Source organism: Schistocerca gregaria, chromosome 11 (assembly GCF_023897955.1).
Source record: "Schistocerca gregaria isolate iqSchGreg1 chromosome 11, iqSchGreg1.2, whole genome shotgun sequence".
Taxonomy (NCBI): Eukaryota; Metazoa; Arthropoda; class Insecta; order Orthoptera; family Acrididae; genus Schistocerca; species Schistocerca gregaria.
The window spans coordinates 12,190,662-12,217,936 of record NC_064930.1 but is presented as its reverse complement, the minus strand read 5'-3'; positions in this window follow the sequence as shown (position 1 = coordinate 12,217,936).

Sequence of the window (27,275 nt, the reverse complement as noted above, 5' to 3'; positions counted from 1 at the left end):
GAGGCATTCTGTAATCTGTTGACGTTCAAAGTGTTGATGAAACACAGAAATTGCATCGGGATTCAATACAACAGTCACTATGCGCACTTTCCTCCATGGGAGTAATGTCTCAAACAGTCTACGCTTTGATCGCTCCCTGGAAGACCAGTAGTAGATTCCGTTGCACATCTGGGGGCAATCTGTAATCTGTGGCCTATCAGAGAGTTGATGAAACACAGAAATTGATTCGGGATTGAATACAACAGTCACTATGCACACTTCCCTCAATGGGAGTAATGTCTCAAATAGTCTACAATTTGATCGTTCCCTGGAAGACCAGTTGTAGCTTGCGGTGCACATCTGGAAACATTCTGTAATCTGTGGACAAGCAGAGTGTTGGTGAAACACAGAAATTGCTTCGGGATTGAATACAACAGTCACCATGCACACTTTCCTCCATGGGAGTAATGTCTCAAACAGTCTACGAATTGATCGTTCCCTGGAAGACCATTAGTAGTTTCCAATGCACATCTGGCGGCATTCTGTAATCTGTGGACTATCAGAGTGTTGTAGAAACACAGAAATTGCATCGGGATTGAATACAACAATCACCATGCGCACTTTCCTATATGGGCGTAATGTCTCAAACAGTCTACGTTTTGATCGTTTCCTGGAAGACCAGTAGTAGTTTCCGATGCACATCTGGAGGCATTCTGTGGTCTGTGGACCTACCAAGTGTTGATGAAACACAGAAATTGCATTGGGATTGATACAACAGTCACCATGCGCACTTTCCTCCATGGGAGAAATGTCTCAAACAGTCTACGATTTGATGGTTCCCTGAAAGACCAGTTGTAGTTTCCGATGCACATCTGGAGGCATTCTGTAATCTGTGGACCTTCAGAGTGTTGATGAAACACAGAAATTGCATCGGGATTGAATGCAACAGTCACCATGCGCACTTTCCTCCATGGAGTAATGTCTCAAACAGTCTACACTTTCATCGTTCCCTGGAAGACCAGTAGTAGTTTCCGACGCACATCAGGAGGCATTCTGTGATCTGTGGACCTACCAAGTGTTGATGAAACACAGAAATTGCATCGGGATTGATACAACAGTCACAATGCGTACTTTCCTCCATGGAGTAATGTCTCAAACAGTCTACACTTTCATCGTTCCCTGGAAGACCAGTAGTAGTTTCCGATGCACATCAGGAGGCATTCTGTGATCTGTGGACCTACCAAGTGTTGATGAAACACAGAAATTGCATCGGGATTGATACAACAGTCACAATGCGTACTTTCCTCCATGGGAGTAATGTCTCAAACAGTCTACGCTTTGATCGTTCCCGGGAAGACCAGTAGTAGTTTCCAATGCACATCTGGAGGCATTCTGTAATCTGTGGAACATCAGAGTGTTGATGAAACACAGAAATTGCATCGGGATTGAACACAACAGTCACCATGCGCACTTTCCTCCATGGGAGTAATGTCTCAAACAGTCTACGATTTGATCGTTTCCTGGAAGACCAGTAGTAGTTTCCGATGCACATCCGGTGGCATTCTGTAATCTGTGGACTATCAGAGTGTTGGTGAAACAACGAAATTGAATCGGGATTGAATACAACAGTCACCATGCGCACTTTCCTCCATGGGAGTAATGTCTCAAACAGTCTACCCTTTGACCGTTCCCTGGTAGACCAATAGTAGTTTCCGAGCACATCTGGAGGCATTCTGTAATCTGTCGACTATCAGAGTGTTGATGAAACACAGAAATTGCATCGGGATTGAATACAACAGTCACCATGCGCTCTTTCCTCCTTGGGAGTAATGTCTCAAACAGTGTACGCTTTGATCGTTCCCTGGATGACCAGTAGTAGTTTCTGAGGCACATCTGGAGGCATTCTGTATTCTGTGGACTGTCAGAATGTTGATGAAACACAATAATTGCATCGGGATTGAATACAACAGTCACCGTGCGCATGTTCCTCCATGGGAGAAATGTCTCAAACAGTCTACATTTTTATCGTTCCCTGAAAGACCAGTTGTAGGTTCCGTTGCACATCTGGATGCATTCTGTAAACTGTGGACCTTCAGAGTGTTGATGAAACACAGAAATTGCATCGCGATCGAATACAACAGTCTCCATGCGCCCTTTTCTCCATGGGAGTAATGTCTCAAACAGTCAACGCTTTGATCGGTCTCTGGAAGACCAGTAGTAGCTTCCGATGCACATCTGGAGGCATTCTGTAATCTGTGACTATCCGAGTGTTCTTGAAACACAGAAATTGCATCGGGATTCAATACAATAGTCACCATGCGCCCTTTCCTCCATGGGAGTTATGTCTCAAACAGTCAACGCTTTGATCGGTCTCTGGAAGACCAGTAGTAGCTTCCGATGCACATCTGGAGGTATTCTGTAATCTGTGGACTATCCGAGTGTTCTTGAAACACAGAAATTGCATCGGGATTCAATACAATAGTCACCATGCGCACTTTCCTCCATGGGAGTAATGTCTCAAACAGTCTACGCTTTGATCGTTCCCTGGAAGACCAGTAGTAGTTTCCGATGCACATCTGTAGGCATTCTATAAATTGTGGACTATCAGAGTGTTGATGAAACACAGAAATTGCATCGGGATTGAATACAACAGTCACCATGCGCACTTCCCTCCTTGGGAGTAATGTCTCAAACAGTCTACGCTTTGATCGTTCCCTGGAAGACCAGTAGTAGTTTCCGATGCACATCTGGAGGCATTCTGTAAATTGTGGACTATCAGAGTGTTGATGAAACACAGAAATTGCATCGGGATTGAATACAACAGTCACCATGCGCACTTTCCTCCTTGGGAGTAATGTCTCAAACAGTGTACGCTTTGATCGTTCCCTGGATGACCAGTAGTAGTTTCTGATGCACATCTGGAGGCATTCTGTAATCTGTGGACTATCAGAGTGTTGATGAAACACAGAAATTGAATCGGGATTGAATACAACAGTCACCATGCGCACTTTCCTCCTTGGGAGTAATGTCTCAAACAGTGTACGCTTTGATCGTTCCCTGGATGACCAGTAGTAGTTTCTGAGGCACATCTGGAGGCATTCTGTATTCTGTGGACTATCAGAGTGTTGGTGAAACACAAATATTGCATCGGGATTGAATACAACAGTCACCATGCACTCTTTCCTCCTTTGGAGTAATGTCTCAAACAGTCTACGCTTTGAACGTTCCCTGGAAGAAAAGTGTTAGTTTCCGTTCCACATCTGGAGGCATTCTGTAATCTGTGGACGTTCAAATTGTTGATGAAACACAGTAATTGCATCGGGATGGAATACAACAGTCACCATGCGCCCTTTCCTCCACGGGAGTAAAGTGTCAAACAGTCTACGCTTTGATCGTTCCCTGGAAGACCAGTAGTAGTTTCCGATGCACATCTGGAGGCATTCTGTAAATTGTGGACTATCAGAGTGTTGATGAAACACAGAAATTTCATCGGGATTGAATACAACAGTCACCATGCGCACTTTCCTCCTTGGGAGTAATGTCTCAAACAGTGTACGCTTTAATCGTTCCCTGGATGACCAGTAGTAGTTTCTGATGCACATCTGGAGGCATTCTGTAATCTGTGGACTATCAGAGTGTTGATGAAACACAGAAATTGCATCGGGATTGAATACAACAGTCACCATGCGCACTTTCCTCCTTGGGAGTAATGTCTCAAACAGTCTACGCTTTGATCGTTCCCTGGATGAGCAGTAGTAGTTTCGTTGCACATCTGGAGTAATTCTTTAATCTGTGGACGTTCAAAGTGTTGATGAAACACAGAAATGGCATCGAGATTGAATACAACAGTCATCATGCGCATTTTCCTCCATGGGAGTTATGTCTCAAACTGTCTACGCTTTGATCGTTCCCTGGAAGACCAGTAGTAGTTTATGATGCACATCTCGAGACATTCGGTAATATGTAAACTATCAGAGTGTTGTTCAAACACAGATATTGCATCGGGATTGAATACAACGGTCAAAATGCGCACTTTCCTAAATGGGAGTAATGTCTCAAAGAGTCTACGTTTTGATCGTTCCCTGGAAGACCAGTAGTAGTTTCCGATGCACATCAGGAGGCATTCTGTGATCTGTGGACCTACCAAGTGTTGATGAAACACAGAAATTGCATCGGGATTGATACAACAGTCACCATGCGTACTTTCCTCCATGGGAGTAATGTCTCAAACAGTCTACGCTTTGATCGTTCCCGGAAAGACCAGTAGTAGTTTCCAATGCACATCTGGAGGCATTCTGTAATCTGTGGAACATCAGAGTGTTGATGAAACACAGAAATTGCATCGGGATTGAACACAACAGTCAACATGCGCACTTTCCTCCATGGGAGTAATGTCTCAAACAGTCTACGATTTGATCGTTTCCTGGAAGACCAGTAGTAGTTTCCGATGCACATCCGGTGGCATTCTGTAATCTGTGGACTATCAGAGTGTTGGTGAAACATCGAAATTGAATCGGGATTGAATACAACAGTCACCATGCGCACTTTCCTCCATGGGAGTAATGTCTCAAACAGTCTACCCTTTGACCGTTCCCTGGAAGACCAATAGTAGTTTCCGTAGCACATCTGGAGGCATTCTGTAATCTGTGGACTATGAGAGTGTTGATGAAACACAGAAATTGCATCGGGATTCAATACAACAGTCACCGTGCGCATGTTCCTCCATGGGAGAAATGTATCAAGCAGTCTACGTTTTGATCGTTCCCTGAAAAACCAGTTGTAGTTTCCGATGCACATCTGGAGGCATTCTGTAATCTGTGGACCTTCAGAGTGTTGATGAAACACAGAAATTGCATCGCGATTAAATACAACAGTCACCATGCGCCCTTTCCTCCATGGGAGTAATGTCTCAAACAGTCTACGCTTTGATCCTTCCCTGGAAGACCACTAGTAGTTTCCGATGCACATCTGTAGGCATTCTGTAATCTTTGGACTATCAGAGAATTGATGAAACACAGAAATTGCATCGGGATTGAATACAACGGTCACCATGCGCACGTTCCTCCATGGGAGTAACGTCTCAAACAGTCTACGCTTTGATCCTTCCCTGAAACACCAGTTGTAGTTTCCGATGCACATTTGGAGGCATTCTGTGATCTGTGGACCATCAGAGTGTTTTTGAAACACAGAAATTGCATCGGGATTCAATACAACAGTCACCATGCGCACTTTCCACCATGGGAGTAATGTCTCAAACAGTCTACGCTTTGAACGTTCCCTGGAAGAAAAGTATTAGTTTCCGTTGCACATCTGGAGGCATTCTGTAATCTGTGGACGTTCAAAGTGTTGATGAAACACAGAAATTGATTCGGGATTGAAAACAACAGTCACCATGCGCCCTTTCCTCCACGGGAGTAAAGTGTCAAACAGTCTACGCTTTGATCGTTCCCTGGAAGACCAGTAGTAGTTTCCGATGCACATCTGGAGGCATTCTGTAATCTGTGGACTATCAGAGTGTTGTTGAAACACAGTTATTGCTTCGGGATTGAATACAAGTCTTCATGCGCCCTTTCCTCCATGGGAGTATTGCCTCAAACACTATACGCTTTGATCGTTTCCTGGAAGACCAGTAGTAGTTTCCGATGCACATCTGGAGGCATTCTGTAATCTGTAATCTGTGGACGTTCAAAGTGTTGATGAAACACAGAAATTGATTCGGGATTGAAAACAACAGTCACCATGCGCCCTTTCCTCCACGGGAGTAAAGTGTCAAACAGTCTACGCTTTGACCGTTCCCTGGAAGACCAGTAGTAGTTTCCGTTGCACATCTGGAGGCATTGTGTAATCTGTGGACGTTCAAAGTGTTGATGAAACACAGAAATTGCATCGGGATTTAATACAACAGTCACCATGCACTCTTTCCTCCATGGGAGTAATGTCTCAAACAGTGTACGCTTTGATCGTTTCCTGGATGACCAGTAGTAGTTTCTGATGCACATCTGGAGGCATTCTGTAATCTGTGGACTATCAGAGTGTTGATGAAACACAGAAATTGCATCGGGATTGAATACAACAGTCACCATGCGCACTTTCCTCCTTGGGAGTAATGTCTCAAACAGTCTACGCTTTGATCGTTCCCTGGAAGACCAGTAGTAGTTTCCGATGCACATCTGGAGGCATTCTGTAAATTGTGGGCTATCAGAGTGTTGATGAAACACAGAAATTTCATCGGGATTGAGTACAACAGTCGCCATGCGCACTTTCCTCCTTGGGAGTAATGACTCAAACAGTGTACGCTTTGATCGTTCCCTGGAAGACCAGTAGTAGTCTCCGATGCACATCTGGAGGCATTCTGTATTCTGTGGACTATCAGAGTGTTGGTGAAACACAAATATAGCATCGGGATTGAATACAACAGTCACCATGCACTCTTTCCTCCATGGGAGTAATGTCTCAAACAGTGTACGCTTTGATCGTTTCCTGGATGACCAGTAGTAGTTTCTGATGCACATCTGGAGGCATTCTGTATTCTGTGGACTATCAGAGTGTTGGTGAAACACAAATATAGCATCGGGATTGAATACAACAGTCACCATGCACTCTTTCCTCCATGGGAGTAATGTCTCAAACAGTCTACGCTTTGATCGTTCCCTGGATGAGCAGTAGTAGCCTCCGGTGCACATCTGGAGTCATTCTGTAATCTGTGGACCTTCAAAGTGTTGATGAAACACAGAAATTGCATCGGGATTGAATACAACAGTCACCATGCGCATTTTCCTCCATGGGAGTTATGTCTCAAACAGTCTACGCTTTGATCGTTCCCTGGTTGACCAGTAGTAGTTTATGATGCACATCTCGAGAGATTCGGTAATCTGTAAACTATCAGAGTGTTGTTCAAACACAGATATTGCATCGGGATTGAATACAACGGTCAAAATGCGCACTTTCCTAAATGGGAGTAATGTCTCAAAGAGTCTACGCTTTGATCGTTCCCTGGAAGACCAGTAGTAGTTTGCGATGCACATTAGGAGGCATTCTGTGATCTGTGGACCTACCAAGTGTTGATGAAACACAGAAATTGCATCGGGATTGATACAACAGTCACCATGCGCACTTTCCTTCATGGGACTAATGTCTCAAACAGTCTATGCTTTGATCGTTCCCTGGAAGACCAGTAGTAGTTTCCAATGCACATCTGGAGGCATTCTGTAATCTGTGGAACATCAGAGTGTTGATGAAACACAGAAATTGCATCGGGATTGAACACAACAGTCACCATGCGCACTTTCCTCCATGGGAGTAATGTCTCAAACAGTCTACGCTTTGATCCTTCCCTGAAAGACCAGTTGTTGTTTCCGATGCACATTTGGAGGCATTCAGTGATCTGTGGACCATCAGAGTGTTTTTGAAAAACAGAAATTGCATCGGGATTCAATACAACGGTCACCATGCGCACTTTCCACCATGGGAGTAATGTTTCAAACAGTCTACGCTTTGAACGTTCCCTGGAAGACCAGTAGTAGTTTCCAATTCACATCTGGTGGCATTCTGTAATCTGTGGAACATCAGAGTGTTGATGAAACACAGAAATTGCATCGGGATTGAATACAACATTCACCATGCGCACTTTCCTCCATGGGTGTAATGTGTCAAACAGTCTACGCTTTGATCGTTCTCTGGAAGACCAGTAGTAGTTTCCGATGCACATCTGGAGGCATTCTGTAATCAGTGGACTATCAGAGTGTTGTTGAAACACAGAAATTGCATCGGGAATCAATACAACCGTAACCATGCGCACATTCCTACATGGGAGTAATGTCTCAAACAGTCTACGATTTGATCGTTCCCTGGAAGACCACTAGTAGTTTCCGATGCACATCTGTAGGCATTCTATAATCTGTGGACTATCAGAGTGTTGATGAAACACAGAAATTGCATCGGGATTGAATACAACGGTCACCATGCGCACGTTCCTCCATGGGAGTAATGTCTCAAACAGTCTACGCTTTGAACGTTCCCTGGAAGAAAAGTATTAGTTTCCGTTGCACATCTGGAGGTATTCTGTAATCTGTGGACGTTCAAAGTGTTGATGAAACACAGAAATTGATTCGGGATTGAAAACAACAGTCACCATGCGCCCTTTCCTCCACGGGAGTAAAGTGTCAAACAGTCTACGCTTTGATCGTTCCCTGGAAGACCAGTAGTAGTTTCCGATGCACATCTGGAGGCATTCTGTAATCTGTGGACTATCAGAGTGTAGTTGAAACTCAGTTATTGCTTCGGGATTGAATACAAGTCTTCATGCGCCCTTTCCTCCATGGGAGTATTGCCTCAAACACTATACGCTTTGATCGTTCCCTGGAAGACCAGTAGTAGTTTCCGATGCACATCTGGAGGCACTGTGTAATCTGTGGACGTTCAAAGTGTTGATGAAACACAGAAATTGCATCGGGATTTAATACAACAGTAACCATGCGCCCTTTCCTCCATGGGAGTAATGTGTCAAACAGTCTACGCTTTGATCGTTCCCTGGAAGACCAGTAGTAGTTTCCGATGCACATCTGGAGGCATTCTGTAATCGGTGGACTATCAGTGTTGATGAAACACAGAAATGGCATAGGGGATTGAATACAACAGTCACCATGCGCACATTCCTCCATGGGAGTAATGTCGCAAACAGTCTCTACGCTTTGATCGTTCCCTGGAAGACCAGTAGTAGTCTCCGATGCACATCTGGAGGCATTCTGTATTCTGTGGACTATCAGAGTGTTGGTGAAACCCAAATATAGCATCGGGATTGAATACAACAGTCACCATGCACTCTTTCCTCCATGGGACTAATGTCTCAAACAGTGTACGCTTTGATCGTTCCCTGGAAGACCAGTAGTAGTTTCCGATGCACATCTGGAGGCATTCTGTAATCGGTGGACTATCAGTGTTGATGAAACACAGAAATGGCATAGGGGATTGAATACAACAGTCACCATGCGCCTTTTCCTCCACGGGAGTAAAGTGTCAAACAGTCTACGCTCTGATCGTTCCCTGGAAGACCAGTAGTCGTTTCCGATGCACACCTGGAGGCATTCTGTAAATTGTGGACTATCAGAGTGTTGATGAAACACAGAAATTGCATCGGGATTGAATACAACAGTCACCATGCGCATTTTCCTCCATGGGAGTTATGTCTCAAACAGTCTACGCTTTGATCGTTCCCTGGTTGACCAGTAGTAGTTTATGATGCACATCTCGAGAGATTCGGTAATCTGTAAACTATCAGAGTGTTGTTCAAACACAGATATTGCATCGGGATTGAATACAACGGTCAAAATGCGCACTTTCCTAAATGGGAGTAATGTCTCAAAGAGTCTACGCTTTGATCGTTCCCTGGAAGACCAGTAGTAGTTTGCGATGCACATCAGGAGGCATTCTGTGATCTGTGGACCTACCAAGTGTTGATGAAACACAGAAATTGCATCGGGATTGATACAACAGTCACCATGCGCACTTTCCTTCATGGGACTAATGTCTCAAACAGTCTATGCTTTGATCGTTCCCTGGAAGACCAGTAGTAGTTTCCAATGCACATCTGGAGGCATTCTGTAATCTGTGGAACATCAGAGTGTTGATGAAACACAGAAATTGCATCGGGATTGAACACAACAGTCACCATGCGCACTTTCCTCCATGGGAGTAATGTCTCAAACAGTCTACGCTTTGATCCTTCCCTGAAAGACCAGTTGTTGTTTCCGATGCACATTTGGAGGCATTCAGTGATCTGTGGACCATCAGAGTGTTTTTGAAAAACAGAAATTGCATCGGGATTCAATACAACGGTCACCATGCGCACTTTCCACCATGGGAGTAATGTTTCAAACAGTCTACGCTTTGAACGTTCCCTGGAAGACCAGTAGTAGTTTCCAATTCACATCTGGTGGCATTCTGTAATCTGTGGAACATCAGAGTGTTGATGAAACACAGAAATTGCATCGGGATTGAATACAACATTCACCATGCGCACTTTCCTCCATGGGTGTAATGTGTCAAACAGTCTACGCTTTGATCGTTCTCTGGAAGACCAGTAGTAGTTTCCGATGCACATCTGGAGGCATTCTGTAATCTGTGGACTATCAGAGTGTTGTTGAAACACAGAAATTGCATCGGGAATCAATACAACCGTAACCATGCGCAAATTCCTACATGGGAGTAATGTCTCAAACAGTCTACGATTTGATCGTTCCCTGGAAGACCACTAGTAGTTTCCGATGCACATCTGTAGGCATTCTATAATCTGTGGACTATCAGAGTGTTGATGAAACACAGAAATTGCATCGGGATTGAATACAACGGTCACCATGCGCACGTTCCTCCATGGGAGTAATGTCTCAAACAGTCTACGCTTTGAACGTTCCCTGGAAGAAAAGTATTAGTTTCCGTTGCACATCTGGAGGCATTCTGTAATCTGTGGACGTTCAAAGTGTTGATGAAACACAGAAATTGATTCGGGATTGAAAACAACAGTCACCATGCGCCTTTTCCTCCACGGGAGTAAAGTGTCAAACAGTCTACGCTTTGATCGTTCCCTGGAAGACCAGTAGTAGTTTCCGATGCACATCTGGAGGCATTCTGTAATCTGTGGACTATCAGAGTGTAGTTGAAACTCAGTTATTGCTTCGGGATTGAATACAAGTCTTCATGCGCCCTTTCCTCCATGGGAGTATTGCCTCAAACACTATACGCTTTGATCGTTTCCTGGAAGACCAGTAGTAGTTTCCGATGCACATCTGGAGGCATTCTGTAATCGGTGGACTATCAGTGTTGATGAAACACAGAAATGGCATAGGGGATTGAATACAACAGTCACCATGCGCACTTTCCTCCATGGGAGTAATGTGTCAAACAGTCTACGCTTTGATCGTTCCCTGGAAGACCAGTAGTAGTTTCCGATGCACATCTGGAGGCACTGTGTAATCTGTGGACGTTCAAAGTGTTGATGAAACACAGAAATTGCATCGGGATTTAATACAACAGTCACCATGCGCCCTTTCCTCCATGGGAGTAATGTGTCAAACAGTCTACGCTTTGATCGTTCCCTGGAAGACCAGTAGTAGTTTCCGATGCACATCTGGAGGCATTCTGTAATCGGTGGACTATCAGTGTTGATGAAACACAGAAATGGCATAGGGGATTGAATACAACAGTCACCATGCGCACATTCCTCCATGGGAGTAATGTCGCAAACAGTCTCTACGCTTTGATCGTTCCCTGGAAGACCAGTAGTAGTCTCCGATGCACATCTGGAGGCATTCTGTATTCTGTGGACTATCAGAGTGTTGGTGAAACCCAAATATAGCATCGGGATTGAATACAACAGTCACCATGCACTCTTTCCTCCATGGGACTAATGTCTCAAACAGTGTACGCTTTGATCGTTCCCTGGAAGACCAGTAGTAGTTTCCGATGCACATCTGGAGGCATTCTGTAAATTATGGACTATCAGAGTGTTGATGAAACACAGAAATTTCATCGGGATTGAATACAACAGTCACCATGCGCACTTTCCTCCTTGGGAGTAATGTCTCAAACAGTGTACGCTTTGATCGTTCCCTGGATGACCAGTAGTAGTTTCTGATGCACATCTGGAGGCATTCTGTAATCTGTGGACTATCAGAGTGTTGATGAAACACAGAAATTGCATCGGGATTGAATACAACAGTCACCATGCGCACTTTCCTCCTTGGGAGTAATGTCTCAAACAGTGTACGCTTTGATCGTTCCCTGGATGACCAGTAGTAGTTTCTGAGGCACATCTGGAGGCATTCTGTATTCTGTGGACTATCAGAGTGTTGGTGAAACACAAATATTGCATCGGGATTGAATACAACAGTCACCATGCACTCTTTCCTCCTTTGGAGTAATGTCTCAAACAGTCTACGCTTTGAACGTTCCCTGGAAGAAAAGTATTAGTTTCCGTTGCACATCTGGAGGCATTCTGTAATCTGTGGACGTTCAAATTGTTCATGAAACACAGTAATTGCATCGGGATGGAAGACAACAGTCACCATGCGCCTTTTCCTCCACGGGAGTAAAGTGTCAAACAGTCTACGCTCTGATCGTTCCCTGGAAGACCAGTAGTCGTTTCCGATGCACACCTGGAGGCATTCTGTAAATTGTGGACTATCAGAGTGTTGATGAAACACAGAAATTGCATCGGGATTGAATACAACAGTCACCATGCGCACTTTCATCCTTGGGAGTAATGTCTCAAACAGTGTACGCTTTGATCGTTCGCTGGATGACCAGTAGTAGTTTCTGATACACATCTGGAGGCATTCTGTAATCTGTGGACTATCAGAGTGTTGATGAAACACAGAAATTGCATCGGGATTGAATACAACAGTCACCATGCACTCTTTCCTCCTTTGGAGTAATGGCTCAAACAGTCTACGCTTTGAACGTTCCCTGGAAGAAAAGTATTAGTTTCCGTTGCACATCTGAAGGCATTCTGTAATCTGTGGACTTTCAAATTGTTGATGAAACACAGTAATTGCATCGGGATGGAATACAACAGTCACCATGCACCCTTTCCTCCACGGGAGTAAAGTGTCAAACAGTCTACGCTCTGATCGTTCCCTGGAAGACCAGTAGTCGTTTCCGATGCACATCTGGAGTCATTCTGTAAATTGTGGACTATCAGAGTGTTGATGAAACACAGAAATTGCATCAGGATTGAATACAACAGTCACCATGCGCACTTTCCTCCTTGGGAGTAATGTCTCGAACAGTGTACGCTTTGATCGTTCCCTGGATGACCAGTAGTAGTTTCTGATGCACATCTGGAGTAATTCTGTAATCTGTGGACGTTCAAAGTGTTGATGAAACACAGAAATTGCATCGAGATTGAATACAACAGTCATCATGCGCATTTTCCTCCATGGGAGTTATGTCTCAAACAGTCTACGCTTTGATCGTTCCCTGGAAGACCAGTAGTAGTTTATGATGCACATCTTGAGAGATTCTGTAATCTGTAAACTATCAGAGTGTTGTTGAAACACAGAAATTTCATCGGGATTGAATACAACAATCACCATGCGCACTTTCCTATATGGGAGTATTGTCTCAAAGAGTCTACGTTTTGATCGTTTCCTGGAAGACCCGTAGTAGTTACCGATGCACATCTGGAGGCATTCTGTGATCTGTGGACCTACCAAGTGTTGATGAAACACAGAAATTGCATTGGGATTGATACAACAGTCACCATGCGCCTTTTCCTCCATGGGGGTAATGTCTCAAACAGTCTACGCTTAGATCGTTCCCTGGAAGACCAGTAGTAGTTTCCAATGCACATCTGTAGACATTCTGTAATCTGTGGAACATCAGAGTGTTGATGAAACACAGAAATTGCATCGGGATTGAACACAACAGTCACCATGCGCACTTTCCTCCATGGGAGTAATGTCTCAAACAGTCTACGATTTGATCGTTTCCTGGAAGCCCAGTAGTAGTTTCCGATGCACATCCGGTGGCATTCTGTAATCTGTGGACTATCAGAGTGTTGGTGAAACAACGAAATTGAATCGGGATTGAATACAACAGTCACCATGCGCACTTTCCTCCATGGGAGCAATGTCTCAAACAGTCTACCCTTTGACCGTTCCCTGGTAGACCAATAGTAGTTTCCGAGCACATCTGGAGGCATTCTGTAATCTGTCGACTATCAGAGTGTTGATGAAACACAGAAATTGCATCGGGATTGAATACAACAGTCACCATGCGCACTTTCCTCCATGGGAGTAATGTCTCAAACAGTGTACGCTTTGATCGTTCCCTGGATGACCAGTAGTAGTTTCTGAGGCACATCTGGAGGCATTCTGTATTCTGTGGACTATCAGAATGTTGATGAAACACAGAAATTGCATCGCGATCGAATACAACAGTCTCCATGCGCCCTTTTCTCCATGGGAGTAATGTCTCAAACAGTCAACGCTTTGATCGGTCTCTGGAAGACCAGTAGTAGCTTCCGATGCACATCTGGAGGCATTCTGTAATCTGTGGACTATCCGAGTGTTCTTGAAACACAGAAATTGCATCGGGATTCAATACAATAGTCACCATGCGCCCTTTCCTCCATGGGAGTTATGTCTCAAACAGTCAACGCTTTGATCGGTCTCTGGAAGACCAGTAGTAGCTTCCGATGCACATCTGGAGGTATTCTGTAATCTGTGGACTATCCGAGTGTTCTTGAAACACAGAAATTGCATCGGGATTCAATACAATAGTCACCATGCGCACTTTCCTCCATGGGAGTAATGTCTCAAACAGTCTACGCTTTGATCGTTCCCTGGAAGACCAGTAGTAGTTTCCGATGCACATCTGTAGGCATTCTATAAATTGTGGACTATCAGAGTGTTGATGAAACACAGAAATTGCATCGGGATTGAATACAACAGTCACCATGTGCACTTCCCTCCTTGGGAGTAATGTCTCAAACAGTCTACGCTTTGATCGTTCCCTGGAAGACCAGTAGTAGTTTCCGATGCACATCTGGAGGCATTCTGTAAATTGTGGACTATCAGAGTGTTGATGAAACACAGAAATTGCATCGGTATTGAATACAACAGTCACCATGCGCACTTTCCTCCTTGGGAGTAATGTCTCAAACAGTGTACGCTTTGATCGTTCCCTGGATGACCAGTAGTAGTTTCTGATGCACATCTGGAGGCATTCTGTAATCTGTGGACTATCAGAGTGTTGATGAAACACAGAAATTGAATCGGGATTGAATACAACAGTCACCATGCGCACTTTCCTCCTTGGGAGTAATGTCTCAAAGAGTGTACGCTTTGATCGTTCCCTGGATGACCAGTAGTAGTTTCTGAGGCACATCTGGAGGCATTCTGTATTCTGTGGACTATCAGAGTGTTGGTGAAACACAAATATTGCATCGGGATTGAATACAACAGTCACCATGCACTCTTTCCTCCTTTGGAGTAATGTCTCAAACAGTCTACGCTTTGAACGTTCCCTGGAAGAAAAGTGTTAGTTTCCGTTCCACATCTGGAGGCATTCTGTAATCTGTGGACGTTCAAATTGTTGATGAAACACAGTAATTGCATCGGGATGGAATACAACAGTCACCATGCGCCCTTTCCTCCACGGGAGTAAAGTGTCAAACAGTCTACGCTTTGATCGTTCCCTGGAAGACCAGTAGTAGTTTCCGATGCACATCTGGAGGCATTCTGTAAATTGTGGACTATCAGAGTGTTGATGAAACACAGAAATTGCATCGGGATTGAATACAACAGTCAACATGCCCACTTTCCTCCATGGGAGTAATGTCTCAAACAGTCTACGATTTGATCGTTTCCTGGAAGACCAGTAGTAGTTTCCGATGCACATCCGGTGGTATTCTGTAATCTGTGGACTATCAGAGTGTTGGTGAAACATCGAAATTGAATCGGGATTGAATACAACAGTCACCATGCGCACTTTCCTCCATGGGAGTAATGTCTCAAACAGTTCACCCTTTGACCGTTCCCTGGAAGACCAATAGTAGTTTCCGTAGCACATCTGGAGGCATTCTGTAATCTGTGGACTATGAGAGTGTTGATGAAACACAGAAATTGCATCGAGATTGAATACAACAGTCATCATGCGCATTTTCCTCCATGGGAGTTATGTCTCAAACTGTCTACGCTTTGATCGTTCCCTGGAAGACCAGTAGTAGTTTATGATGCACATCTCGAGACATTCGGTAATCTGTAAACTATCAGAGTGTTGTTCAAACACAGATATTGCATCGGGATTGAATACAACGGTCAAAATGCGCACTTTCCTAAATGGGAGTAATGTCTCAAAGAGTCTACGCTTTGATCGTTCCCTGGAAGCCAGTAGTAGTTTCCGATGCACATCAGGAGGCATTCTGTGATCTGTGGACCTACCAAGTGTTGATGAAACACAGAAATTGCATCGGGATTGATACAACAGTCACCATGCGTACTTTCCTCCATGGGAGTAATGTCTCAAACAGTCTACGCTTTGATCGTTCCCGGAAAGACCAGTAGTAGTTTCCAATGCACATCTGGTGGCATTCTGTAATCTGTGGAACATCAGAGTGTTGATGAAACACAGAAATTGCATCGGGATTGAACACAACAGTCAACATGCCCACTTTCCTCCATGGGAGTAATGTCTCAAACAGTCTACGATTTGATCGTTTCCTGGAAGACCAGTAGTAGTTTCCGATGCACATCCGGTGGCATTCTGTAATCTGTGGACTATCAGAGTGTTGGTGAAACATCGAAATTGAATCGGGATTGAATACAACAGTCACCATGCGCACTTTCCTCCATGGGAGTAATGTCTCAAACAGTCTACCCTTTGACCGTTCCCTGGAAGACCAATAGTAGTTTCCGTAGCACATCTGGAGGCATTCTGTAATCTGTGGACTATGAGAGTGTTGATGAAACACAGAAATTGCATCGGGATTCAATACAACAGTCACCGTGCGCATGTTCCTCCATGGGAGAAATGTATCAAGCAGTCTACGTTTTGATCGTTCCCTGAAAAACCAGTTGTAGTTTCCGATGCACATCTGGAGGCATTCTGTAATCTGTGGACCTTCAGAGTGTTGATGAAACACAGAAATTGCATCGCGATTAAATACAACAGTCACCATGCGCCCTTTCCTCCATGGGAGTAATGTCTCAAACAGTCAACGCTTTGATCGGTCTCTGGAAAACCAGTAGTAGCTTCCGATGCACATCTGGAGGCATTCTGTAATCTGTGGACTATCAAAGTGTTGATGAAACACAGAAATTGCATCGGGATTGAATACAACAGTCACCATGCGCACTTTCCTCCTTGGGAGTAATGTCTCAAACAGTCTACTCTTTGATCGTTCCCTGGATGAGCAGTAGTAGTTTCGTTGCACATCTGGAGTAATTCTTTAATCTGTGGACGTTCAAAGTGTTAATGAAACACAGAAATTGCATCGAGATTGAATACAACAGTCATCATGCGCATTTTCCTCCATGGGAGTTATGTCTCAAACTGTCTACGCTTTGATCGTTCCCTGGAAGACCAGTAGTAGTTTATGATGCACATCTCGAGACATTCGGTAATCTGTAAACTATCAGAGTGTTGTTCAAACACAGATATTGCATCGGGATTGAATACAACGGTCAAAATGCGCACTTTCCTAAATGGGAGTAATGTCTCAAAGAGTCTACGCTTTGATCGTTCCCTGGAAGACCAGTAGTAGTTTCCGATGCACATCAGGAGGCATTCTGTGATCTGTGGACCTACCAAGTGTTGATGAAACACAGAAATTGCATCGGGATTGATACAACAGTCACCATGCGTACTTTCCTCCATGGGAGTAATGTCTCAAACAGTCTACGCTTTGATCGTTCCCGGAAAGACCAGTAGTAGTTTCCAATGCACATCTGGAGGCATTCTGTAATCTGTGGAACATCAGAGTGTTGATGAAACACAGAAATTGCATCGGGATTGAACACAACAGTCAACATGCGCACTTTCCTCCATGGGAGTAATGTCTCAAACAGTCTACGATTTGATCGTTTCCTGGAAGACCAGTAGTAGTTTCCGATGCACATCCGGTGGCATTCTGTAATCTGTGGACTATCAGAGTGTTGGTGAAACATCGAAATTGAATCGGGATTGAATACAACAGTCACCATGCGCACTTTCCTCCATGGGAGTAATGTCTCAAACAGTCTACCCTTTGACCGTTCCCTGGAAGACCAATAGTAGTTTCCGTAGCACATCTGGAGGCATTCTGTAATCTGTGGACTATGAGAGTGTTGATGAAACACAGAAATTGCATCGGGATTGATACAACAGTCACCATGCGCACTTTCCTTCATGGGACTAATGTCTCAAACAGTCTACGCTTTGATCGTTCCCTGGAAGACCAGTAGTAGTTTCCAATGCACATCTGGAGGCATTCTGTAATCTGTGGAACATCAGAGTGTTGATGAAACACAGAAATTGTATCGGGATTGAACACAACAGTCACCATGCGCACTTTCCTCCATGGGAGTAATGTCTCAAACAGTCTACGCTTTGATCCTTCCCTGAAAGACCAGTTGTTGTTTCCGATGCACATTTGGAGGCATTCTGTGATCTGTGGACCATCAGAGTGTTTTTGAAACACAGAAATTGCATCGGGATTCAATACAACGGTCACCATGCGCACTTTCCACCATGGGAGTAATGTTTCAAACAGTCTACGCTTTGAACGTTCCCTGGAAGACCAGTAGTAGTTTCCAATTCGCATCTGGTGGCATTCTGTAATCTGTGGAACATCAGAGTGTTGATGAAACACAGAAATTGCATCCGGATTGAATACAACATGCACCATGCGCACTTTCCTCCATGGGTGTAATGTGTCAAACAGTCTACGCTTTGATCGTTCTCTGGAAGACCAGTAGTAGTTTCCGATGCACATCTGGAGGCATTCTGTAATCTGTGGACTATCAGAGTTTTGTTGAACCACAGATATTGCATCGGGAATCAATACAACCGTGACCATGCGCACATTCCTATATGGGAGTAATGTCTCAAACAGTCTACGATTTGATCGTTCCCTGGAAGACCACTAGTAGTTTCCGATGCACATCTGTAGGCATTCTGTAATCTTTGGACTATCAGAGAATTGATGAAACACAGAAATTGCATCGGGATTGAATACAACGGTCACCATGCGCACGTTCCTCCATGGGAGTAACGTCTCAAACAGTCTACGCTTTGATCCTTCCCTGAAACACCAGTTGTAGTTTCCGATGCACATTTGGAGGCATTCTGTGATCTGTGGACCATCAGAGTGTTTTTGAAACACAGAAATTGCATCGGGATTCAATACAACAGTCACCATGCGCACTTTCCACCATGGGAGTAATGTCTCAAACAGTCTACGCTTTGAACGTTCCCTGGAAGAAAAGTATTAGTTTCCGTTGCACATCTGGAGGCATTCTGTAATCTGTGGACGTTCAAAGTGTTGATGAAACACAGAAATTGATTCGGGATTGAAAACAATAGTCACCATGCGCCCTTTCCTCCACGGGAGTAAAGTGTCAAACAGTCTACGCTTTGATCGTTCCCTGGAAGACCAGTAGTAGTTTCCGATGCACATCTGGAGGCATTCTGTAATCTGTGGACTATCAGAGTGTTGTTGAAACACAGTTATTGCTTCGGGATTGAATACAAGTCTTCATGCGCCCTTTCCTCCATGGGAGTATTGCCTCAAACACTATACGCTTTGATCGTTTCCTGGAAGACCAGTAGTAGTTTCCGATGCACATCTGGAGGCATTCTGTAATCTGTAATCTGTGGACGTTCAAAGTGTTGATGAAACACAGAAATTGATTCGGGATTGAAAACAACAGTCACCATGCGCCCTTTCCTCCACGGGAGTAAAGTGTCAAACAGTCTACGCTTTGATCGTTCCCTGGAAGACCAGTAGTAGTTTCCGTTGCACATCTGGAGGCATTGTGTAATCTGTGGACGTTCAAAGTGTTGATGAAACACAGAAATTGCATCGGGATTTAATACAACAGTCACCATGCACTCTTTCCTCCATGGGAGTAATGTCTCAAACAGTGTACGCTTTGATCGTTTCCTGGATGACCAGTAGTAGTTTCTGATGCACATCTGGAGGCATTCTGTAATCTGTGGACTATCAGAGTGTTGATGAAACACAGAAATTGCATCGGGATTGAATACAACAGTCACCATGCGCACTTTCCTCCTTGGGAGTAATGTCTCAAACAGTCTACGCTTTGATCGTTCCCTGGAAGACCAGTAGTAGTTTCCGATGCACATCTGGAGGCATTCTGTAAATTGTGGGCTATCAGAGTGTTGATGAAACACAGAAATTTCATCGGGATTGAATACAACAGTCACCATGCGCACTTTCCTCCTTGGGAGTAATGTCTCAAACAGTGTACGCTTTGATCGTTCCCTGGAAGACCAGTAGTAGTCTCCGATGCACATCTGGAGGCATTCTGTATTCTGTGGACAATCAGAGTGTTGGTGAAACACAAATATAGCATCGGGATTGAATACAACAGTCACCATGCACTCTTTCCTCCATGGGAGTAATGTCTCAAACAGTGTACGCTTTGATCGTTTCCTGGATGACCAGTAGTAGTTTCTGATGCACATCTGGAGGCATTCTGTATTCTGTGGACTATCAGAGTGTTGGTGAAACACAAATATAGCATCGGGATTGAATACAACAGTCACCATGCACTCTTTCCTCCATGGGAGTAATGTCTCAAACAGTCTACGCTTTGATCGTTCCCTGGATGAGCAGTAGTAGCTTCCGGTGCACATCTGGAGTCATTCGGTAATCTGAGGACGTTCAAAGTGTTGATGAAACACAGAAATTGCATCGGGATTGAATACAACAGTCACCATGCGCATTTTCCTCCATGGGAGTTATGTCTCAAACAGTCTACGCTGTGATCGTTCCCTGGTTGACCAGTAGTAGTTTATGATGCACATCTCGAGAGATTCGGTAATCTGTAAACTATCAGAGTGTTGTTCAAACACAGATATTGCATCGGGATTGAATACAACGGTCAAAATGCGCACTTTCCTAAATGGGAGTAATGTCTCAAAGAGTCTACGCTTTGATCGTTCCCTGGAAGACCAGTAGTAGTTTGCGATGCACATCAGGAGGCATTCTGTGATCTGTGGACCTACCAAGTGTTGATGAAACACAGAAATTGCATCGGGATTGATACAACAGTCACCATGCGCACTTTCCTTCATGGGACTAATGTCTCAAACAGTCTATGCTTTGATCGTTCCCTGGAAGACCAGTAGTAGTTTCCAATGCACATCTGGAGGCATTCTGTAATCTGTGGAACATCAGAATGTTGATGAAACACAGAAATTGCATCGGGATTGAACACAACAGTCACCATGCGCACTTTCCTCCATGGGAGTTATGTCTCAAACAGTCTACGCTTTGATCCTTCCCTGAAAGACCAGTTGTTGTTTCCGATGCACATTTGGAGGCATTCAGTGATCTGTGGACCATCAGAGTGTTTTTGAAAAACAGAAATTGCATCGGGATTCAATACAACGGTCACCATGCGCACTTTCCACCATGGGACTAATGTTTCAAACAGTCTACGCTTTGAACGTACCCTGGAAGACCAGTAGTAGTTTCCAATTCACATCTGGTGGCATTCTGTAATCTGTGGAACATCAGAGTGTTGATGAAACACAGAAATTGCATCGGGATTGAATACAACATTCACCATGCGCACTTTCCTCCATGGGTGTAATGTGTCAAACAGTCTACGCTTTGATCGTTCTCTGGAAGACCAGTAGTAGATTCCGATGCACATCTGGAGGCATTCTGTAATCTGTGGACTATCAGAGTGTTGTTGAAACACAGAAATTGCATCGGGAATCAATAGAACCGTAACCATGCGCACATTCCTACATGGGAGTAATGTCTCAAACAGTCTACGATTTGATCGTTCCCTGGAAGACCACTAGTAGTTTCCGATGCACATCTGTAGGCATTCTATAATCTGTGGACTATCAGAGTGTTGATGAAACACAGAAATTGCATCGGGATTGAATACAACGGTCACCATGCGCACGTTCCTCCATGGGAGTAATGTCTCAAACAGTCTACGCTTTGAACGTTCCCTGGAAGAAAAGTATTAGTTTCCGTTGCACATCTGGAGGCATTCTGTAATCTGTGGACGTTCAAAGTGTTGATGAAACACAGAAATTGATTCGGGATTGAAAACAACAGTCACCATGCGCCCTTTCCTCCACGGGAGTAAAGTGTCAAACAGTCTACGCTTTGATCGTTCCCTGGAAGACCAGTAGTAGTTTCCGATGCACATCTGGAGGCATTCTGTAATCTGTGGACTATCAGAGTGTAGTTGAAACTCAGTTATTGCTTCGGGATTGAATACAAGTCTTCATGCTCCCTTTCTTCCATGGGAGTATTGCCTCAAACACTATACGCTTTGATCGTTTCCTGGAAGACCAGTAGTAGTTTCCGATGCACATCTGGAGGCATTCTGTAATCGATGGACTATCAGTGTTGATGAAACACAGAAATGGCATAGGGGATTGAATACAACAGTCACCATGCGCACATTCCTCCATGGGAGTAATGTCGCAAACAGTCTCTACGCTTTGATCGTTCCCTGGAAGACCAGTAGTAGTCTCCGATGCACATCTGGAGGCATTCTGTATTCTGTGGACTATCAGAGTGTTGGTGAAACCCAAATATAGCATCGGGATTGAATACAACAGTCACCATGCACTCTTTCCTCCATGGGACTAATGTCTCAAACAGTGTACGCTTTGATCGTTTCCTGGATGACCAGTAGTAGTTTCTGATGCACATCTGGAGGCATTCTGTAATCCGTGGACTATCAGAGTGTTGATGAAACACAGAAATTGCATCGGGATTGAATACTACAGTCACCATGCGCACTTTCCTCCTTGGGAGTAATGTCTCAAACAGTCTACGCTTTGATCGTTCCCTGGAAGACCAGTAGTAGTTTCCGATGCACATCTGGAGGCATTCTGTAAATTATGGACTATCAGAGTGTTGATGAAACACAGAAATTGCATCGGGATTGAATACAACAGTCACCATGCGCACTTTCCTCCTTGGGAGTAATGTCTCAAACAGTGTTCGCTTTGATCGTTCCCTGGATGACCAGTAGTAGTTTCTGAGGCACATCTGGAGGCATTCTGTATTCTGTGGACTATCAGAATGTTGATGAAACACAATAATTGCATCGGGATTGAATACAACAGTCACCGTGCGCATGTTCCTCCATGGGAGAAATGTCTCAAACAGTCTACATTTTTATCGTTCCCTGAAAGACCAGTTGTAGATTCCGTTGCACATCTGGATGCATTCTGTAAACTGTGGACCTTCAGAGTGTTGATGAAACACAGAAATTGCATCGCGATAGAATACAACAGTCTCCATGCGCCCTTTTCTCCATGGGAGTAATGTCTCAAACAGTCAACGCTTTGATCGGTCTCTGGAAGACCAGTAGTAGCTTCCGATGCACATCTGGAGGCATTCTGTAATCTGTGGACTATCCGAGTGTTCTTGAAACACAGAAATTGCATCGGGATTCAATACAATAGTCACCATGCGCCCTTTCCTCCATGGGAGTTATGTCTCAAACAGTCAACGCTTTGATCGGTCTCTGGAAGACCAGTAGTAGCTTCCGATGCACATCTGGAGGTATTCTGTAATCTGTGGACTATCCGAGTGTTCTTGAAACACAGAAATTGCATCGGGATTCAATACAATAGTCACCATGCGCACTTTCCTCCATGGGAGTAATGTCTCAAACAGTCTACGCTTTGATCGTTCCCTGGAAGACCAGTAGTAGTTTCCGATGCACATCTGTAGGCATTCTATAAATTGTGGACTATCAGAGTGTTGATGAAACACAGAAATTGCATCGGGATTGAATACAACAGTCACCATGTGCACTTCCCTCCTTGGGAGTAATGTCTCAAACAGTCTACGCTTTGATCGTTCCCTGGAAGACCAGTAGTAGTTTCCGATGCACATCTGGAGGCATTCTGTAAATTGTGGACTATCAGAGTGTTGATGAAACACAGAAATTGCATCGGGATTGAATACAACAGTCACCATGCGCACTTTCCTCCTTGGGAGTAATGTCTCAAACAGTGTACGCTTTGATCGTTCCCTGGATGACCAGTAGTAGTTTCTGATGCACATCTGGAGGCATTCTGTAATCTGTGGACTATCAGAGTGTTGATGAAACACAGAAATTGAATCGGGATTGAATACAACAGTCACCATGCGCACTTTCCTCCTTGGGAGTAATGTCTCAAACAGTGTACGCTTTGATCGTTCCCTGGATGACCAGTAGTAGTTTCTGAGGCACATCTGGAGGCATTCTGTATTCTGTGGACTATCAGAGTGTTGGTGAAACACAAATATTGCATCGGGATTGAATACAACAGTCACCATGCACTCTTTCCTCCTTTGGAGTAATGTCTCAAACAGTCTACGCTTTGAACGTTCCCTGGAAGAAAAGTGTTAGTTTCCGTTCCACATCTGGAGGCATTCTGCAATCTGTGGACGTTCAAATTGTTGATGAAACACAGTAATTGCATCGGGATGGAATACAACAGTCACCATGCGCCCTTTCCTCCACGGGAGTAAAGTGTCAAACAGTCTACGCTTTGATCGTTCCCTGGAAGACCAGTAGTAGTTTCCGATGCACATCTGGAGGCATTCTGTAAATTGTTGACTATCAGAGTGTTGATGAAACACAGAAATTTCATCGGGATTGAATACAACAGTCACCATGCGCACTTTCCTCCTTGGGAGTAATGTCTCAAACAGTGTACGCTTTAATCGTTCCCTGGATGACCAGTAGTAGTTTCTGATGCACAGCTGGAGGCATTCTGTAATCTGTGGACTATCAGAGTGTTGATGAAACACAGAAATTGCATCGGGATTGAATACAACAGTCACCATGCGCACTTTCCTCCTTGGGAGTAATGTCTCAAACAGTCTACGCTTTGATCGTTCCCTGGATGAGCAGTAGTAGTTTCGTTGCACATCTGGAGTAATTCTTTAATCTGTGGACGTTCAAAGTGTTGATGAAACACAGAAATTGCATCGAGATTGAATACAACAGTCATCATGCGCATTTTCCTCCATGGGAGTTATGTCTCAAACTGTCTACGCTTTGATCGTTCCCTGGAAGACCAGTAGTAGTTTATGATGCACATCTCGAGACATTCGGTAATCTGTAAACTATCAGAGTGTTGTTCAAACACAGATATTGCATCGGGATTGAATACAACGGTCAAAATGCGCACTTTCCTAAATGGGAGTAATGTCTCAAAGAGTCTACGCTTTGATCGTTCCCTGGAAGCCAGTAGTAGTTTCCGATGCACATCAGGAGGCATTCTGTGATCTGTGGACCTACCAAGTGTTGATGAAACACAGAAATTGCATCGGGATTGATACAACAGTCACCATGCGTACTTTCCTCCATGGGAGTAATGTCTCAAACAGTCTACGCTTTGATCGTTCCCGGAAAGACCAGTAGTAGTTTCCAATGCACATCTGGTGGCATTCTGTAATCTGTGGAACATCAGAGTGTTGATGAAACACAGAAATTGCATCGGGATTGAACACAACAGTCAACATGCCCACTTTCCTCCATGGGAGTAATGTCTCAAACAGTCTACGATTTGATCGTTTCCTGGAAGACCAGTAGTAGTTTCCGATGCACATCCGGTGGCATTCTGTAATCTGTGGACTATCAGAGTGTTGGTGAAACATCGAAATTGAATCGGGATTGAATACAACAGTCACCATGCGCACTTTCCTCCATGGGAGTAATGTCTCAAACAGTCTACCCTTTGACCGTTCCCTGGAAGACCAATAGTAGTTTCCGTAGCACATCTGGAGGCATTCTGTAATCTGTGGACTATGAGAGTGTTGATGAAACACAGAAATTGCATCGGGATTCAATACAACAGTCACCGTGCGCATGTTCCTCCATGGGAGAAATGTATCAAGCAGTCTACGTTTTGATCGTTCCCTGAAAAACCAGTTGTAGTTTCCGATGCACATCTGGAGGCATTCTGTAATCTGTGGACCTTCAGAGTGTTGATGAAACACAGAAATTGCATCGCGATTAAATACAACAGTCACCATGCGCCCTTTCCTCCATGGGAGTAATGTCTCAAACAGTCAACGCTTTGATCGGTCTCTGGAAAACCAGTAGTAGCTTCCGATGCACATCTGGAGGCATTCTGTAATCTGTGGACTATCAAAGTGTTGATGAAACACAGAAATTGCATCGGGATTGAATACAACAGTCACCATGCGCACTTTCCTCCTTGGGAGTAATGTCTCAAACAGTCTACGCTTTGATCGTTCCCTGGATGAGCAGTAGTAGTTTCGTTGCACATCTGGAGTAATTCTTTAATCTGTGGACGTTCAAAGTGTTGATGAAACACAGAAATTGCATCGAGATTGAATACAACAGTCATCATGCGCATTTTCCTCCATGGGAGTTATGTCTCAAACTGTCTACGCTTTGATCGTTCCCTGGAAGACCAGTAGTAGTTTATGATGCACATCTCGAGACATTCGGTAATCTGTAAACTATCAGAGTGTTGTTCAAACACAGATATTGCATCGGGATTGAATACAACGGTCAAAATGCGCACTTTCCTAAATGGGAGTAATGTCTCAAAGAGTCTACGCTTTGATCGTTCCCTGGAAGACCAGTAGTAGTTTCCGATGCACATCAGGAGGCATTCTGTGATCTGTGGACCTACCAAGTGTTGATGAAACACAGAAATTGCATCGGGATTGATACAACAGTCACCATGCGTACTTTCCTCCATGGGAGTAATGTCTCAAACAGTCTACACTTTGATCGTTCCCGGAAAGACCAGTAGTAGTTTCCAATGCACATCTGGAGGCATTCTGTAATCTGTGGAACATCAGAGTGTTGATGAAACACAGAAATTGCATCGGGATTGAACACAACAGTCAACATGCGCACTTTCCTCCATGGGAGTAATGTCTCAAACAGTCTACGATTTGATCGTTTCCTGGAAGACCAGTAGTAGTTTCCGATGCACATCCGGTGGCATTCTGTAATCTGTGGACTATCAGAGTGTTGGTGAAACATCGAAATTGAATCGGGATTGAATACAACAGTCACCATGCGCACTTTCCTCCATGGGAGTAATGTCTCAAACAGTCTACCCTTTGACCGTTCCCTGGAAGACCAATAGTAGTTTCCGTAGCACATCTGGAGGCATTCTGTAATCTGTGGACTATGAGAGTGTTGATGAAACACAGAAATTGCATCGGGATTGATACAACAGTCACCATGCGCACTTTCCTTCATGGGACTAATGTCTCAAACAGTCTACGCTTTGATCGTTCCCTGGAAGACCAGTAGTAGTTTCCAATGCACATCTGGAGGCATTCTGTAATCTGTGGAACATCAGAGTGTTGATGAAACACAGAAATTGTATCGGGATTGAACACAACAGTCACCATGCGCACTTTCCTCCATGGGAGTAATGTCTCAAACAGTCTACGCTTTGATCCTTCCCTGAAAGACCAGTTGTTGTTTCCGATGCACATTTGGAGGCATTCTGTGATCTGTGGACCATCAGAGTGTTTTTGAAACACAGAAATTGCATCGGGATTCAATACAACGGTCACCATGCGCACTTTCCACCATGGGAGTAAT